The 19,050-nt window shown below is 36.4% G+C and overlaps 1 protein-coding gene and 1 non-coding gene across 3 annotated transcripts in view; one reads left to right on the top strand and one right to left on the bottom strand.

Moving 5' to 3' along the window:
* Vg (transcription factor vestigial) overlaps nt 1-19,050 on the bottom strand; it is a 157,093-nt gene that overhangs the window by 70,067 nt on the left and 67,976 nt on the right. The gene's annotated exons all lie outside the window — the stretch shown is intronic.
* On the top strand, nt 14,466-14,553 carry Trnas-uga (transfer RNA serine (anticodon UGA)). The gene has a single exon. It is a non-coding gene; the product is annotated as a tRNA-Ser (tRNA).

A 19,050-nucleotide genomic window follows, 5' to 3' on the forward strand; every position in this document is an offset into this window, starting at 1 on the left:
AAGAAATTGCAGTTGCTTAAATTTAAAAACAAATTGATTTTCGGTAATAAATTAAGGTCACTGTTATATTTTTAAATGGAACTAGGTATTTTTAACTTCGATAGGAAACATTTTTTTGTCCGACTATCGAAAGGGACTGAAAAATTGTGGGGACTAGTTCGTGTCTCACCCTATATATACGCTCCTCGATTAATCTAAAGCAAAACCACGAAAAGTTTACGAAGATGGTATTATAAAAAACCCACACTTAGAAAAGACTAAGAGAAAATAATTAGAGATCCAATTACAATACAAATAATATTTCCAATACACTTATCAACATGTGGTGGTTTCAATAGAAATATTTATTAAAAATATAAACTTGAATTCTTAAGTAGCCTTCGTCCAAGATCATGTATCGGATAATCGCCGACGGCAATACCAACAGCAAAAAATAAACCGATTAACGAGCCAATTGCAACTAAATGCAATATAGAATTCCCATGAAAAGTTGAACGCGAATCGCCTGGCATTTAGACGCCGCGATTAAATACAATTATGTTACACCTCACAAGGCGATCGTTGTCGACTAAACTGCTTCTGATATTAGCCAGTAGAAATTTTCGTCGTAAATCTAGCTCAAAGCTGAGTGGTTGAACGAAAAGGACAGCTGCTTGTGGTCCAATTTTGGGTGCAGTTCGCTGTAATCCAACGGGTCATCCGGTGTGATGAATTACCATCAAGGATAGCTCTGTTTCCATATTCCTTCCTCGTGTTTGATGTTAAACGCGATTAACGCTTTCTTCTGATTCCAACCTACCGTTTGATCTTGACGCGCAAATCTATGCTGCGTCCACAGTCGCGGTGATATTATCGTTGGCTATTAATGAATCTGAGGTGTCTTTCGAAACGTTTAAAATAAGATTTCGGTACGTTTTGTCTGCACTTGTGATCTTGCAACACTCTTTGCTCGTTGTAATTTGCATTTGTTGTAATGTATTCCTAAGAATTTTATATTCTGCTCTTGTAATTACTGTTTAAACAATAGTTAATAAATAAAATTTTGATAGTTTATCATTGTGCTACAATTTTTCGTTTTATAAAAACGTTTAAACGAGTTGTGATAAATTCTGCGATAACTAATGGGCAACTTTGACAATTTCATTATTCTTGTAAGTCTTCTACGTTGTTTTATTTATTTAAAAATTTTCACATTTCTGTTTTGTGCCCTCTGATATCGGTGAAAGGGTTAATATAGCACTTAGTTTGGTAGCTTTTATAATTTATACCCCTTGTTTGTAAGTTAATAACAGAAGGGTAGAAAAATGGTACATGAGAATCTATAAATTACTTTTGCAAAGCTTGTGGCACTTCTTTTATTCAAAATCCAATTTAAAGTAGAAAAAGACTTTCATGGCCAGACACTCGTATTGTCCATATATGTAGAATTGTAGATACAAAATTATTGTTGATTTTTTTCTTCTGTATCATAATTCTACAAGGTCTTTGGGTCTCATCCCAAATTTGACTGTCTTTAATTAAATTTATATACTAATAATTTACAAACTCTGTTCCTCAAATTAGGATTCAAATTTGCAAAAGTAATAAAAAAAAATCTAGACTAGAGGCTGCACTATTAAGAAAAGTCTCACGATGGGATAAAATGATTATGGAAATTCATAACATCAAAACACTGCACCCACCATTTCACGTCCATTAACGATTAAATTATCAAAGAATTCGCGACGTGCGTTTTGAAGTACGAACCTATCGTTCCCAATTAAACGAACAGACGCAAACAATTGCCATTGATACCTAACTAGACGGCCACAATGAACGTATAAATTCTGTTTTAACAAATTCGCCCCGGAAAATGGTGAATCTGCCTCGCAGGTTGTCCCGCCTCGTGCCCTGTCTTTCCAGCACGCGAAACAGAACGAGGCAGCTGCTACAATAGTCGCCTGTGGCGATTAATGGCGTCCGGTTGGTGATCGTAAATAACAATAAACCAGTTTACTCGAAGAACCGTCGCGTGGCTTCCGCGGTTCTGGGAACCGTCCGACTCGTATGCTCTTCGTCAATGCGGCTGTGACGAGAAGCAATTAATTTCCGCGGACATGAATCGCGATCCGTTCGCTGAGAGATTTTCCAACCAGAAGCAAGATAGGGACGAAACACTGGGCGCTGAAGGAGCTTCCTCGTTTTGCTTCTTCCGATGCCGCGGGGGTAAAGTTCCACCGATGAATGAGTCATCAGGTTCGAGAGTTTAGAATTCTGAACTTCTTTCCGCTTCTGAATTCGCGACGAAAGCACAGTGTTAGCTATTATGTAGTTAGGTTGAAGGGACTATGACTATTAGGTGTATTTTTATTCTTTTTACTATTTTAATTTTATGAAACTTTGTTGTCTCAAGACAGAGCAAATTGAATAACAAGCTAAGAATATCAGATGTTTCTAACACTAGGCATTTCATTTAATTCATCATAGTAATTCAGCACCTTAATTAGAGATACTAGTACTATGTTATATGTTTCTTTGAGGCTGCAAAGTAAACATGCAAAGAAACGCGTGGCGCCATCTCCCATACTCGCCACCAGAGGGCTACGTTCAACTCACTCTCTCACAGGTACTCGACCAACACCATTAGCAGACTCAGGACGCAAGGTACCCTTTCTTTTCCTTCTCTTTCATCTTACTATCTCATTCGCTTCTTCCTAAAACTAGAAGCTGCCCACAGATACACGAATTCAACGAATTAGGAAAAGATCTTGATACACCATAGTCCTAAAGTCACAGTTATATTGTACTGTATTGATATATTTTGATCTGTATTTGCTGAATGAATAATTAATCGTACACAAGTATACGCATTTCGTGTTTTACTTGTATCAAGTGTTACTAATCTTGCATTTCAAAACAGAAAATTAGTTAACCAGGTTACAATTAGACGTACGAGGTTAGAATTTCCTAGTTCGTAACTTAAAAATCTTAATTTGAGTTGTGTCATTTTTATAGCCTTATGGATGATGCCCATGCAATCGTGCAGTGTCCTCTCATGTTCTATGGTAGCTTTTGAGATCCCAATGGCACCAAATCGCTTAGCTAAGATATCAAATGGTCGATGGATCACACTACTGAATAAATAATTGACCACCCAAATAAATATACATTTGACTGTATTCACTTGTTTCAAACATTATTAACCTTACATTTCAAAGTAAAAGATTGGTTAACCAGATTATGGTCGGGCGTAGGAGAATTTGAGGTTAGAATTTGTTATGAACTCGTATAGCATCCTCTATGTTCCATGGTAGGTTTTGAGTACTCGTTCCCTGACAATACTGAATTTCAAAGTAGAGGGTGAGGTTAATTTGAGGTTAGAATTTGTTATGGAGTCGTGTATCGTCCATGATAGGTTTTGAGTACTGGTTCGCAGGCCAGGATCTCGAAAAGTCGACGGTTGACGTGGCTACGTAACGCGCGGAGACGTACAGGGTCGGAAAAAAGGCGAAGTGAGAGGCGTCTCGATGGCGGACGGTCTCCCGGCACGTTGGAAACTGGCCCTCGAGGAAAAGCTTATTCGATTCAATTCTAATGGAGCGGCACGGCGAATGCGAATAGTTGCATTCGCGATATCGCCACGGCTGGTATCGTCGATCCGACAAGACCGTCCGTCGGTCGCGACGCGGCTCCCTGGCCTTTCGAATGATGAGAGTATTCTCACCACGTTTCCCCGGCGACAGCGGAGCATTACGGATCTTCAAAGCGCCGCCGTCGGTCTGGCGTATCGTTAATATAAATTACACCCACACGCGTGTGCGGCGAGGCCAGGCGAGCATTGAAAAGCCGCGCGAGCTGCCCCGTCGACGTATTACCAGATTCTTAGGAATGCTTATAATTTTACGAGCCTCCTTAATATGCGCTTAGCTTCTGCCGCGGTAGCCTCGGCCTCTAGCTGCCTACGGCCACACCGTCAACCCCTGCCTCTCCCTCCCCCCGGCCCTCCTCTACCCTTCGCATGCCTACGTACGACATTTTCTACTTAACCTTTGAACCAAGATCGTTCGCGCGTAGCAGGTGCATTCCACCTTACCGGCGCGACGATCGCTCGAAAATCCGCACAGCGCGAGGCGCGGTCGCTTCCTACTCGCGGAACGTCTATATTGGATACGGGTGAGCGAAGAGGGATTCCGTCGAGATTGAAGTTCACCTTCCCCCCTCCCACCCTCCTCCTTTTATTCCCCTTTTCTTTTTCTTGTTTCGCAGAAATATTCTACGCAAAGACGCGATAAGGAAACGCGGAAAGTTCGGAGATAGAAACGCGGGGAATGTTTATAGCCTCGCGTTGTAGAATTATTGAGATTGAAGTTTCGGCTTCTTTACGGATCGAGGCGGAATAATAGTTGCAGCTGGGGATCGCCGATGACTCCTGGAGGTGGGAACGCCAGGAACGTTCGACGATGCAGCGGTGTATAGTTGTTTGGTATGGCTGCATTACCGAGTAACGTGCATCCGGGGACTCGACGGTCTATCAATTTATGTTTTGATGTTTTCAAATCCTCCAGTCTATCTGAAGGAGTTCGTTTATTCTTGAGTGATCCACGATCTATCAACTTACGGTTTGATAGTTTCAAACGCTTTTGTCTATTTGAAGGAGTTTAACAATGTGTGAAGATGTTTGCACTTGGCTGAATATGTTGGTTGGTTTGTTCTCGGGTGAGTCAACGATCTATCAACCTACGGTTTGATATTTTCAAACGCTTTTGTCTATTTGAAGGAGTTTAGCATCGTGTGAAGATGTTTGCACTTGTCTGAGTAGATTGATTGGTTCGTTCTCGGGTGATTCAACGATCTTGATGCTTCCAAACGTTTGCTTCCATTTGAAGGAGTCCAGCAATATGTACAAATGTTTGCACTTGTCTAAATAGGTTGATTTGTCGAGGTGTAATTATTAGGTTTGCTACAATAAAATTGTCAGGATTTATTAAATGGTGATAAACTTAATGAAATTATAATAGATCTTAATAGATCTTTAATTATAAAATAAGAACGAAATGCAATTTTATATAAATTTGGAAAATAAATGAATTTCTAAAAATAAAGTAACTAAAAGAGAAATAAAATGAAAGAAAATCTGAAAAGGTCTGTTTTTTTGATGTTCAATATCTTCAAGCATTTTCATTTGTATAAACAATTTGTCTGCATCTATCTAAGTTTGTAAATTAACATTTGGATATATTCAGACGTTTGCATCTATCTGTAGTTGTTTTTAACACACGCTTCTTTTACACATGAGCATGCTTATGCTTCATTGCAATCTACAAACAAAAGTTTATGGTCGTAATAAAGTACTTTATCTTTACAAGGATTACAATGTTCAAATAAATATTTCCCAAGTGTTTTTTGTTTATTTGTTCTTGCACGATTTGCCAGTTTCCAAGAATACTCGACATAAGTACGAAAAGTTCGGAAATGGAATCGCGGGGAATGTTTATCGTCTCGCGATGTAGAATTATTGAGACTGGAGTTTCGGTTTCTTTCTCGGTTAAGGCGGAATAATAGTTGCAGGTGGAAATACATGGTAACTCGGGAGATGGGAACGCGAGGAACGCTCCCTGTTGCAGTGGTATATAGCAATGTTGTGCATTATTCGAATAACTTTGCGCAAATCTTGATCTAGATAAAGTTATTTTATCTGAACGAATTATTCGGATAATCGTTACTCGTTAATCGTAGTTTTCGCGAAGCATCGCCATTTTTTAAATCGAGTCTCGGCCCACAAAAGTCCGGGATGTCCTCATACATATCAAATTAATATTCAATATTTAATAATTTAATTTTCCATATTTTTAAAACACTCATCAATGAATTTATATATGTAAAAATAATCAAACGTTATCTGTAAAATGTCGATATCATGAGGATGCTTCCAAATGAAAATGTGCATAGGTCAATAATGTTTTAGCTACTTCAAGGGGTATGAAAACAAGTTTCTTTTAAAAATATACAAATTGTACTACGTTTTACATTTGTGATTCTATTAAAACTCGACCAAATTGAAAAAAAAAGAAAAGAAAATAGCTTCATAATTATAACTTTTGCAGAGTTTCGACGTCACTGTGGTTTAAGTTTAGGTATGCCAATTACATGGAGGCGAAGCGCTTCGGGTAAAATTGATAATTCGCCCGAGTTTCCCGATTTCTCGGTGCTCTCTGCATTTTTCAATACCTCAAGGTGCAAAACCAGTATGGTACGCGAAAGTCACTCGGCTCGTTTATGAGGCAGGTGAAGGGCCACGGTTTTTGTTCCCGCGCGACTTCCCGTGTCGCCATTTAAGCGCGCGCGTAATCGTTAATGTATGAACGCGACCAGTTGTAATTACATTAATTTCCGCCCATAATTACGAATCTCCGATCGACAGGCCAAGCGTATCCGCGAAGAAAGTTGCGCCCGCAGTTGTAATTAAAATCTGCGACCGCCTCGAACGTCTAATGCATAATGCAAAATGAACGATCGAAACGTTCGAAGTGAACACAGGAAGTCTAAATAATACACTGTGATCCAATTCACAAGGAGAATAGAAACTGGTGCAACATTTTGCTTGGAAAGAAATTATTTTCTCTTTCTTAAACTCGACAAACAAGAGGATGTTTAAGTATATTGAAAGTTTGTTTCTAAACCCTTTGATCTCGTTATTTGAGACTCCTTCGGTAAATAAATTAGTTTTATATTGGGGTTATTTATCAAAGTCGATTTAAATAATAAGTCTAGATGCTAGTTTTTGAAGATTGGACCATTTTTATGGGGGGTGTCTCACTTTACGGGGTTAAGAAACAACTTTTACAATATTTCTATAATTTTTAAATATCCTTCACCAAAATACGCGTTGTTTGCATTTTGAAATGGTGGTAAATCCTTCAATCCGTTCTGGAGTTATGATTTTTTTTCGGAGAAACATTTTTGGCTAAATACTATATTTTCGGTAAAGAATTTTTTTCTTGAAAATGTGTAGGATTTCGAGGGTATGTCTATTCACCAAAAATGATTGTGATTAACCCCCACAACCGAAAATAATTTTTCTAAAGTGATTTGAAACTTTTCAATTTCGTTGAAAAATTTAGGCACCTACCCCCTGTCGATTTTTCTTAAAAATTCCTTTTTCATTTTTAGTAATTTTGTTTGACGCCCTATAGAAAAATTGTGTAATACTTTTTTGTAGGTACCCATAAGCTCTATTCTAGAAAAAAGTTTCATTGAAATATATCCACTATTGTAGGAGTTATGGACGTTTGAAAATTGGACCACTTTTATGATGTTTTTTTCAGTTTGCGAGGTCAAGGATCAACTTTTCGATTATTTTTGGAATTTCTACATATTGTATACTAAAATACGCGTCGGTTGCTTTTTTAAACATTAAAATCCGTCAATCCGTTCAAAAGTTATGACATTTTAAAGATTCGCATGAAATTTTCGGGCAACATTTCTAGCCATAAATTACATTTTCGATTAGGAATTTTTTTCTCGAAAATGCGTAGGAATTCTGGGATATGTTTATTGACAAAAAATGATTGTAATTGAGCCCTGCAACTAAAAATAATTTTTTTTAAACGATTTGAAAAATTTTTTTTCGTCGAAAAATTTTAACACCTACCCCCTGTCGATTTTTCTTAAAAATTCATTTTCCATTTTTAATAATTTTGTTTGACGCCCTACAGTAAAGTTGTCTAATACTTTTCTGTAGGTACCCATGAGCTCTACTTCAGGAAAAAGTTTCATTGAAATATATTCACTATTGTAGGAATTATGGCTGTTTGAAAATTGGATCATTTTGATGGGGGTTTCCTCATTTTTCGGGGTTGTTTCGGATTCGCCGTTATTAAGACAATAACAGACGCGACGCGCGAGACGGTTAGACCAGTAAACTGCCGTCTCGACGGTTACCGGTGTTTACCGTGCGACAAATTTTTTGCTCCCGGTTTCGAATCGAACCGAACCGAAACGCTTCGACACTGAGCTCAGTTGTCGTATCGCCGCTGACCGGGCCACTCGAAATAAACTGTGATTTCTACTCCGCTAGTGATATCGGTCCCATACTTTTATACCTCATCTTTCTTCCTCGTACGCCAGTGGTCCACGGCCCTGACTCCGAAACCATCATCCATCCGCGTGCAGAGAGATATCGACTCGGAAATCGTTCCATCGAATCTCGCACAGGGGTCAAGGATCAACTTTTCGAATATTTTTGGAATTTCTACATATTCTCCATCAAAATACGCGTAGTTTGCTTTTTTAAACATTAAAATCGTCCAATCCTATCAGAAGTTATGATGTTTTAAAGATTTGCATGAAATTTCGGTGAACCATTTCTGGCCTCACATTAGATTTTCGGTAAGGAATTTTTTTCTCAAAAATGCGTAGGATTTCGAGGGTATGTCTATTCACTAAAAATGATTGTAATTGACTCCCGCGACTAAAAATAATTTTTTTAGAACGATTTGAAAATTTGTTTTTCGACGAAATTTAAGCACCTAACCCCTGTCGAGTTTTCTTAAAAATTCATTTTAGATTTTTAATAAATTTGTTTGACGCTGCACAGAAAAGTTGTCTGCTACTTTTTGGTAAGTACCCATGAGCTCTACTTTATAAATAAATTTCAATGAAATATTTTCACTATTGCTGGAGACCAGTAGAATCAGTTACTTCTTCCTCGAGTCCTCGAAGCTTTACGAAGCGCCAGAACTCATATACAAGGTGGCTATGTATTAGTGTATGTAACTGGGAGAGGGGGCATTTTCCTTCGAGCACCGTTTTGATCTTCCGATTTTCAATCCTTCCTATAGTCAACTGAATGCCCATCAATACTAATTCAGTATATAATTTCTCAACTGACCACCATCCATGAGTAGAGGATGCTAAAGTCAAATTGGTCCATGAAAATCCATAAAGTGTAAGGCCCACTCGTATACCTCAACTGGTACGATACTTTACCGTTACACACACTATAATTATAGCATTACTGTTAAAATTGTAATATTAAAAATAGAATGAAACTAGAGTTATTCCCTAAAGATAGCGAGTTATAGTCCCCAGTCTTCCAATTGTTACCATTAACTTCCATTTCCCATAACGTGAAAACATGCCCACGCGCGCCATTTGCCAAAAATAATAACTTACGCGATCGTTTTGTAGATCGAAGCCTTCCTCTGCCACAACCAGTACAGATAGACATCGAGAATTTCTCACGCTACAGCGAATAAAGGTACGACCGAACGTTCGATTAGTCGGATTCGAAAGGACGCTACGTTTTCATTAGTCACGAAACGCGTGGGACAGAGAGACAACACCGGTCCGCGGCCAGTGTCTCAAGGGTTGACTGGACAACTGTCGATTCGTCACTGTCAGCTAGTGCAGTGTCACGAGCTGCTCGAGATGAGACGAGCGATTACGAGGATGAAAAATGATCCGCGAAAACCTTTGATATTTCGTCCGCTATTCCCCGGGGAATACACGGAACAAAACGAGTTTCCATTATTCCTGCTAAGAGAAAGGACCGTGTCCTTTTACCTCTACGACCTGCCAGTCGCGAAATTATCGCGTCGAAGCATCACGTGAAAAACAGCGTCGACGATGGCTATCGCCCGGTCCTAAGCAGCGAACAGTGTCGCTACCACGTTTCGTTCTGGGAAGAATCATATCGTTCGAAACGATTAGAGCCAGCGCGGCAAACCCATTTTTGCCCTAGGGGAAATTTGAACTTGAGTGCACGGTTAGTTAGCAATAAATAATCTTCAAGTTTGTTTGTTCTTAGAAAGAGTAGGTCTAGGTTAGGTTAGAGGCCAGAGGTATAATCCTTGGATAATATGAATGATTAGCATTGTGGAGGAAAGATAATATATGTATAGAAAATGAATCTACTGAAATGGGTGGGAGAAACTTCGTTTAAACATCTGTATGTATAATCTATGTTTGTAAGTTTTATTTTTTAATATAAATGGAAAAAATGGTACGAGTCCACTTTTTCGTATGTTGAGATGTATATGAGAAAATTAAAAATAAAACGTATGAAGGGTCGCGATACGTTGGACATACTGTCTCTCGTCTAGTCACCGACGTTCAGCTGCATGACGCGCGGGTCAAATCCAGTACTTTTGGGATGGGGGTGACCGCTAGGAGAAACACTACTCAGTATTATATTGATAATTATTATTGTTATATAATAATTATACCTCCCATCATTATTATATTTCACATCAATATTAAAAACTATTTCATAAATAGAATTAACACAGTGGGGTAACAATTTACAGGTTATTTATAACAATAATCATCTATAGATTTCAGTGATTAAACAAGAATACGAATTCTATCAGATCTTGAAGCTCTAAAATAACTATACAGGGTGTTCGGCCAACCCTAGGAAAAATTTTAATGGGAGATTCTAGAGGCCAAAATAAGACGAAAATCAAGAATACCAATTTGTTGATGAAGGATTCGTTAAACAATTATTAACGTTTAAAGTTCCGACCTTACTGAATTTTTTTCTCGAAAATGCGCAAGATTTCGGGGGTATGTCTATTCACCAAAAATGATTGTAATTGACCCCTGCAACTGATAATATTTTTTCCAGAACGATTTGAAATTTTTTTTTTCGCCGAAAAATTTAAGCATCTACCCCCCTGTCGATTTTTCTTCAAAATTCCTTTTTCATTTTTAGTAATTTTGTTTGACGCCCTACAGAAAAGTTGTCTAATACTTTTCTGTAGGTACCCATGAGCTCTACTTCAGGAAAAAGTTTCATTGAAATATATTCACAATTGTAGGAGTTATGGTTGTTTGAAAATTGGACCATTTTTATGGGGTTTTTCTCATTTTGCGGGGTCAAGGACCCACTTTTCGAATATTTTTCCGATTTGTACGTATTCTCCATCATAATACGCGTAGTTTGCTTTTTTAAACATTAAAATCGTCGAATCCGTTCAGGAGTTATGGTGTTTTAAAGATACGCATAAAATTTCGGAGTACGATTTTTAGCCTGAAATTAGATTTTTGGTAAGGAATTTTTTTCTCGAAAATGCGTAGGATTTCGGGGGTATATGTAATGACCAAAAATGATTATAATTGACCCCCGCAACCGAGAATAATTTTTTTAGAACGATTTGAAAAATTTTTTTTTCGTTGAAAAATTTAAGCACCGGCCCCTGTCGATTTTTCTTAAAAACTCGTATTTTATTTTTAGTAATTTTGTTTGACGCCCTACAGAAAAGTTGTCTAATACTTTTCTGTAGGTACCCATGAGCTCTACTTCAGGAAAATGTTTCATTGAAATATATTCACAATTGTACGAATTATGGCTGTTTGAAAATTGGAAAATGTTTATGGAGTTTTTCTCATTTTGTGGGGTCAAGGACCAACTTTTCGAATATTTTTACGATTTGTACATATTCTCCACCAAAATACGCGCAGTTTGCTTTTTTAAACATTAAAATCGTCCAATCCGTTCAGAAGTTATAACGTTTTAAAGATTCGCATGAAAATTCGGGCAGACATTTCTGGCCAGAAATTATATTTTCGGTAAGGAATTTTTTTCTCGAAACTGAGTAGGATTTCGGAGGTATGTCTGTTGACCAAAAATGCTTGCAATTGACCCCTGCAACTAAAAATAATTTTTCCAAGACGATTCGAAAGTCTTTTTTTTCACCCAAAAATTTCACAATTTCTCGAATTTTTTTCTAGAAAGTGGGTAGGATTTCGAGGGTATGTCTATTCACAAAAAATTATTGTAATTGACCCCCGCAACCGAAAATAATTTTTCCAGAACGATTTGAAATTTTTGAATTTAATTGTTAATAACTTTTTAACAAAGCCTCCATCAACAAATTGGTATTTTTGATTTTCGTCTTATTTTGGTCTCTAGAATCCTCTATTAAAATTTTTCCCAGGGGTGGCCGAACACCCTGTATGTGTATTTACCCATCTACCAATCATGGAAGTGATTTTTAAATAAGCTTGGGTAAAATGTTCAGTTATAATCGTATAGAGAGTATTTGTGTTAGTCACTATAACTTTCTAACGAATAATGCACGAGTTACCAATTCAGCAAATTCTTCAAATTCGTTCTTCAAAATACGAATTATAGTTCTACCAGATCTTGAAGCTCTAAAATAACTATATGTGTATTTACCCATCTACCAATCATGAAAGTGATTTTTAAATAAACTTGGGTAAAATTTACAGTTATAATTAGTAGAGAGTATTTGTGTTAGTCACTATAACTTTCTAACGAATAATGCACGAGTTACCAATTCAGCAAAGATTTAATTCTTCAAATTCGTTCTCCAAAATTCAGTCCCTGGTGTTTTCGGAGCAGTTGCGATATACCTATCGGCACGAACGTCTTGGTTCCCTGAATAAGCGAGAGTCTATCATCGACGTTGCGGTTAAACGACGTGTATTACATCGAAGTTAACACTACCGAAAGAGGAACGGCGTCGACATCGCGAGGCTCTCGCCAACCGTCCTACGAAACATTATCCGTCGTTGTCAGTTAATTAACAGCTTAATTAATCGCGTATCGGCATTCCGGGCCGGATCCTTTCTTATCACCGTTGGGAACGGCTGATTTATAAGTGGCATAAGTCCGAAGACAACGCTCACGCTCTCTCGCAGGCGTCGCGAAGTTTTATTTTTTTTTTTAACCCGCGGGCCCACATATGAAGCCCGATTATCGTTCTGGTTAACGATCGTAATTAAATAACCGCGGGGATGGCTCAATTATCGTTAATGCGCCCGAAATGCGCCGCTTTCCTTGGACCCCGATGAAAAGAAGGAGAGAAGCGAGTTTAATTAATCTGCAATTCGTTCGTTAAGACCCGGAAATGCGACCCTGTTCCCCGTAGTAATTGTCTTAGTTCGATCGTTTCCTCGGCTAATTGAAATTCTTACTTAAGTACTTGGGTGCCATCGCGAAAGAAACTTGTTGGACTCTATTAACCGATGCTTAATTAACACGTCAGCCATTGTGAGATTTCGTGACTTTCGGGTCAAACTACTCTCGGGTGAAAGTGGCGGGGAACAAACCACTTTGCGTCAACTTTTGCGCCAAAACGTATTTGTTCCCTTCTTTCTTCGTTGTCCTGTGAAAGTCAACTTTTTGTTCCTTTAACGCGTTCACTGACAGACCGGAGCTTTCATTTTAGACAATAGTAAACTACTTAAAATTTGTCTCAGTACTTATTAATATCGCTAAAATTTATTTTCTCTAACGTTTCAACTTGAGAATTAATTGTAAACTGTTTCAAATTGCTTTATTCAATAGTTGTCATCGAGAATGACTCTGCAAAGAGAAATGTTTGATCTAGTAGCAAGTCAAACAAGTCTTTCTGCATGTGTTATCGAACAATCGATCGAAACATTTGAACAAATGGTCTTTCGGCCAAAGATTAGAACTATACTAATTGGAATACGTCGCTTTTAAACTTATAAGGCTATCTGTGATGCCAGAAACTTGATTTGAAAATTTTGTTGCATTTTGTAATTAAAAAATGGATATGGCGTTTGGGAAAATTTGTTGCATAAAATGATAATTATATAAAAAAATAAATACGTATTGAAGCAGTTGCAGAACTACCTTTATATTTGTACAGTAAACAGGTATTGTTATTAGTATCATTCTCAATTTTAGTTTCTTTGCAAATCATTCAAAAAAATTCAAAATATATATAAATTCTCTACGAAGCTGAACAAATAAACTTCTAAAAGATACGACCCTTGAATTTATTGTATTAAGTTTCTTGCCATGAGAGGATAGAATGATTTGTAAAGAGAAATTACTTTGATTCTCGTTAAAACAAAAAATTAAAAGTACATAGAATTTACCTAGTACGAAATTTGGTATCAATTGGTGTAAAAATTGAGAAAAAGAAAAATTCGATGTGGACAGGAGTCGAACCTGTGTGGGATTAAAACAACCTACCCAATGGATTTCAATTTCATCCTCTTGACCGCCCGGACACTGCAGCTACGTGCAGAGGGTTGTTACAGTTCGTAAAAACCTGTATTTTGAGGTCAATTTTATTACTTGTAATTGACGATCGTATATATTTTACATTATCAATAATTTAGGGAACATCCTTTTCATTTAACAAATATTGCTGTTTATTAGACCCTTATTATTTAACAAAGGAAATTTCAATTTAAATTCTGCCAATAAATCAAAGCCCTGGAAAAGTTGATTGGAAGTTGAATTATTTTAAATATTAAAGTCAAATAAGATTAAAAATATATGTTTAATAATTATGGATGACAGACGTAATAAAAAACTTTATAATTATTGTACCGGAATGGTTTGGAATGAATTAAAAAATGTTTCTTTGCTATTAGTTGTATTCTAATTGGGTTAAGGCTTTTGTTATTTATAGTAGCAGTAGATATCTCTGTTTATTGTTTTATCGACAACAAGTACGAACCGTAACAACCCTTAGCACGTAGCTGCGGTGTCCGAGCGGTTAAGGAGATGGACTTGAAATCCATTGGGTAGGTCGTTAACCCACACAGGTTCGAATCCTGTCCGCAGCGAATGTTTTTTTTACCCAATTTTTACACCAATCGATACCAAATTTCGTACTACGTAAATTCTATATAATTTTAATTTTTGCAAATCAATCTATCCTCTCGTGTCAAAAACTTAGTTACAATAAATGCAAAGGTCGTTTCTTTTTTAAGTTTATTCGTTCAACTTCGTAGAGTATTTATTTATATTTTGAATTTTTTTAAACGAGAATCAAAGAAAGTAATTTCTCTTTGCAAATCACTTTATTCTACCTTTCGTGACAAGAAGCTTGATACAATAAATGCAAAGATTTTTTTTAAGTTTATTTGTTAAAATTTGTAGTGTATTTATTTATTTTTAAAAAATATTCACTTTGCAGTGGCATGTATACAAACGAAGAAAGACAAATTTTCGGTACACGACTACTCTCGTAAATATACGCTCGACTGAAAGTATGAAATATGTAGATTTTAGCGGCGATTAGGAGGTTGTAATTCGTCATCGCACCTACGCAATGACTGTTCCGTTCAGCGGAGATTTTATGATGGTGATAGTAATTTGCAAAGGGTACCCAGAACTCGATAAATCCTGCGTTGACGTTGAAGCATTGCGAAAGATACGCCATTTCTAAGCGAGGAACGAAAAATTGTTACAGTCTGTGACGTATGAACTTTGTAGGGGCATTGAAGTGAATTGAATTCATAACAAAAATGGAAGGTTTGCTCGAATTTTTGTTGGATAAAGATGGCGATAAAATTACAATACGATCATATTTGTCTTCCACTAATGTCGACTAGAATAAAATATTAAAAATGGATACGAGATCAAAATTTGTATACAAAAACGATTTACAGTTTTTAAAACAGGCGATTTTACCAATTGGTATTATCGCTCTTGTAATCATAGGAGTTTCAACACAAATGTTAGTTTAAATTTGAATCGTGAAGGGTACTTCTAAATAATTTCATTTCTGTCATTTTTATAAAATAATATTTCCAAAATAAATAATGCACAGGAGTTCTTATTAATTTTGATACAACACAAATCAACAGTACTGATGAATTTTTCAATTCTATAATTCTTTTAAGAATTAGTTTTATCAATCTCAGTTTTGTTTATTGTCCAAAAGCCTCCATTGATTAAATTACAGAAACAATGACAGTTTTTTTACTGTGAATTATTTCAAGATAAATAGCTGTAATTTTTTCTACAAGTTGAACGAATCCACACGGAAACGGCGTTTAATGGAACGTTGAAGTTGACGAAACGTCGGGAAGCCATGATTTTCAAGAGAGATGGACAACGAAAGCAACGACAGAAGCCATTTCAGAAAAATTCCTGGCCCCATACGTTTCTCCCGCCATCGCTGGGCTAAACCCGCGTAATTGAAGAAACAAAAGGGGACTGCAATTATGTCTGGCAATTACGCCGGTGCGAGCGAGTCTGCGCGAGGCGGAGAAGCATGGCCGCGGCGTTCCGGCTTTCTTCCACGCTCGACGCGACTTTTCGATGAAATTATTTCTTCCGAGCGGGTCGTAAAACCGTCAGAAACGAGAGAAACGACGCCATGCGAATTCGAGCGAGACCGGAAGCGCGCTTCGCGGGCAAAATCAAACAATATCACCTTGAGATCGACCGCGTCGAAGTCCTCATCTTTTAACATTTTTTATATTTTTATTTCTATGCATCGTTCGTGTGCAAAAGGATTACTAACCCGTAAATAAATAAATAAAGTCCAAGACCCTCCTCCTCATTGATTTTGAAAATAATTTAAATTACAGTAGAACGCTGGTTATTATTAAATAATAGGAAAACGAAACTCGATAAATGAAAATAGGAAATTTGCAATAGGAGAACGAGGATATTAGCTTATTTATTATGTCAAACTATGCATTCTAAACGAATAATAATGAATTTCTTAGATTGTTTCAATAAGAAAAATAGAAGTTTCAATTGCCATAGTCGCCATGTTTGTTATTCGCTAAAAACTGTTCCAGAAATTTAAAGAACTCGTTTCTTTTGTAATGGATAATACATAGCAGCAAAATGATAAATATTTTAATGATAATGAGCTTCGAGAAAATTAATAATGGACTCAAATAAGACGTGACTGAGTTTTCGAAGTATAAATTTTTAGAGTTAACAAAATAAGTATGCAACAATGCAAAATCTCCAGATAAACTACACATTTCTACTGAGAAATATGGAATAATATTTTTCCCTCTGAATTAATCTAACATTTGTCAGGTAGATTAAAATAGCGGCATGAAAAATCACATCGTGCGTATCAGGAAATCAAAATGGCGAGGCAATTTTTAACCCACTACGGTTCAAAGACCTAACCTACATGTAAAAATAAAACTAGATCGTGATTTTAGTATGACTTTCGATTGACATTTTTGTGGAAGCACGATTTATAAAATTTTTAAGCAAACGACACTTCAATTTATTTATAAACAATCGTCCCCTTTTCATAATAATGGTTGTTAAAAACCAGACTTATTTCTTAACGTATCATTAACCGTCTTTGACCAATTCTGACGAATTTGTAGTAATTGACATAAAGACAAAAAATTTCTACGAATACATGTAAAAGTAGTTGCATCTACTGTTAGAAATGACTCGTAATGGATGGCAGCACTCGATCAGAAAATTATCTTCCACGCGATTTCGCAAAGCATTGCACAACTCGAGTCTTGACGCAATCGAAAAGAAGAGACCGCAAGACAAATGGCTAATAATTAAGCAAATAAGTAATTAAAGCGTCTGTAACAGATATTTATGAAGAAACCCGTTGTAAAAACATGATGATAAAGAGAAATAAGGAAACTTGTTAGACGAGAGGCATAATACCGTCTTACGCGAAATGTATAAGTGCAAACATAGTTATTATTTATAATATTAGATAGTAAATATTGCAAGAATCGAGAAACGAGCTGTTGGAAATTATTGCATCATGAGAGAATATTTCATTCGAAGCATTATCAAGTTTCGTTATAAGAGACTGTAGATTCTTTAATTTATTCTTTTAGGCATTGACAAAAATGTTGGATAATCATTAAAATTACTGTGACAAAATACAATAAAGAATAATCCATCATTGAGGTCTGAATAAGGATATTAAACAGAACTAATTTCCTCACTGTATAATATTCTTAATTTTCATAACAAGAAGGGTCAGGGGCAGAATTTTTAATTTACTTAACTACTATTTATAAACAAATAAAAATGAAAATAAATAAAATAGAATAAAGAACCAGTCCATCAACGAGGCACAAAAGTCTTGAGATTGTACATTAAGGAGGAAACAACGGGGGCAAGCTATATACTTCGAAGACGAAGTTTATGATAAGGCCGTGAAAACTTGCGGGCAGCTAATTTTTAAACAAAGCCCTAATTTCGCAACTTCATAACATCGTCGTGTACCGGTTATTACTCGACCGGGATAATAAATGATTATTACGTCGGGTAAAGTGGAGGGGGTGGGTTCGTAGGCGGGTCGAGGAAGAATCCTTTGATGTCTTCTCACTCGACCTGCTTCAAGCGGAGCGACAAATTCTTCGATATTCAAGCGATGAAAAGCTTCTCCTTGGGGGGTTAAGCTGCCGGCTTAAAGATTGCGGTGAAAACGCTTACGCTTTTCATTCGAGGAAAGAACACTTCGCGGGGGATCTCGTTATCCTCCAACTAGTTCACCTTTTCCATATACTTCGGTGCACTTTTTTCACTCTCTGCCCATCAATTAACCTGAGTTGATTAACTATCGTGACATATGCTTTTTGAATTACTATTCTCGTTCTTGGGATGTTTATTGAACAGTGGATAATGATCGATATTAGTAGAAGCTTCAAAGTTTTCATTTGTTTGCAAATTACTGCTCGTTATAAGCCATATATGATTTTGTATATTAATGTGATATTAAATATAGAGTAATGAATATCAATGAGGAAAGAATTTTTATAAAGATATTTAAAAAAATATCAATCTTTGTGGCTTTTTTGTGTAAGTATACGTTATAATGAAAATATTAATTAATTTGCTATATACCTTTTTAAGATTGAGTACAAAAATAATATGTTGCAAAATTTTATTTTAATCAAATGATAGATAGCACTAAAGTGAGACCACCAAAATAAATAAGGCAGACTGGTTATCAGAATATTTCCTATAATAAGGGATGTTTCTACCCCGAAGAAACGAATTCTAATCTATAATAAAAATAGTAAAAACTTCTTTTGTGGTTTGGGGGTTGAAAAAGTTTGGTAATCCCCACAACGTAGGGTTAATAGACGCTTCGTTAAAGGTTGCAAAGTGTGTTACGTTGCATCCAGAAGTTCTTCCCCCCCCCCATCACTAATTATTAGACAGCAAATTTTCGTGCAAATTCATACTTTTATTAATAGAATTAATGAAATAGTAGCTCTGTAGAGAGTTGTCTCAACTCCTAAATATAATAATTCTTATATTTTTCCATATTAAGTGAATTCTATTGTTTTTTGACAATTTAAATTATCCATAAATGC

The sequence above is a fragment of the Colletes latitarsis genome, chromosome 1 (assembly GCF_051014445.1).
Source record: "Colletes latitarsis isolate SP2378_abdomen chromosome 1, iyColLati1, whole genome shotgun sequence".
In the NCBI taxonomy this organism is placed as follows: domain Eukaryota; kingdom Metazoa; phylum Arthropoda; class Insecta; order Hymenoptera; family Colletidae; genus Colletes; species Colletes latitarsis.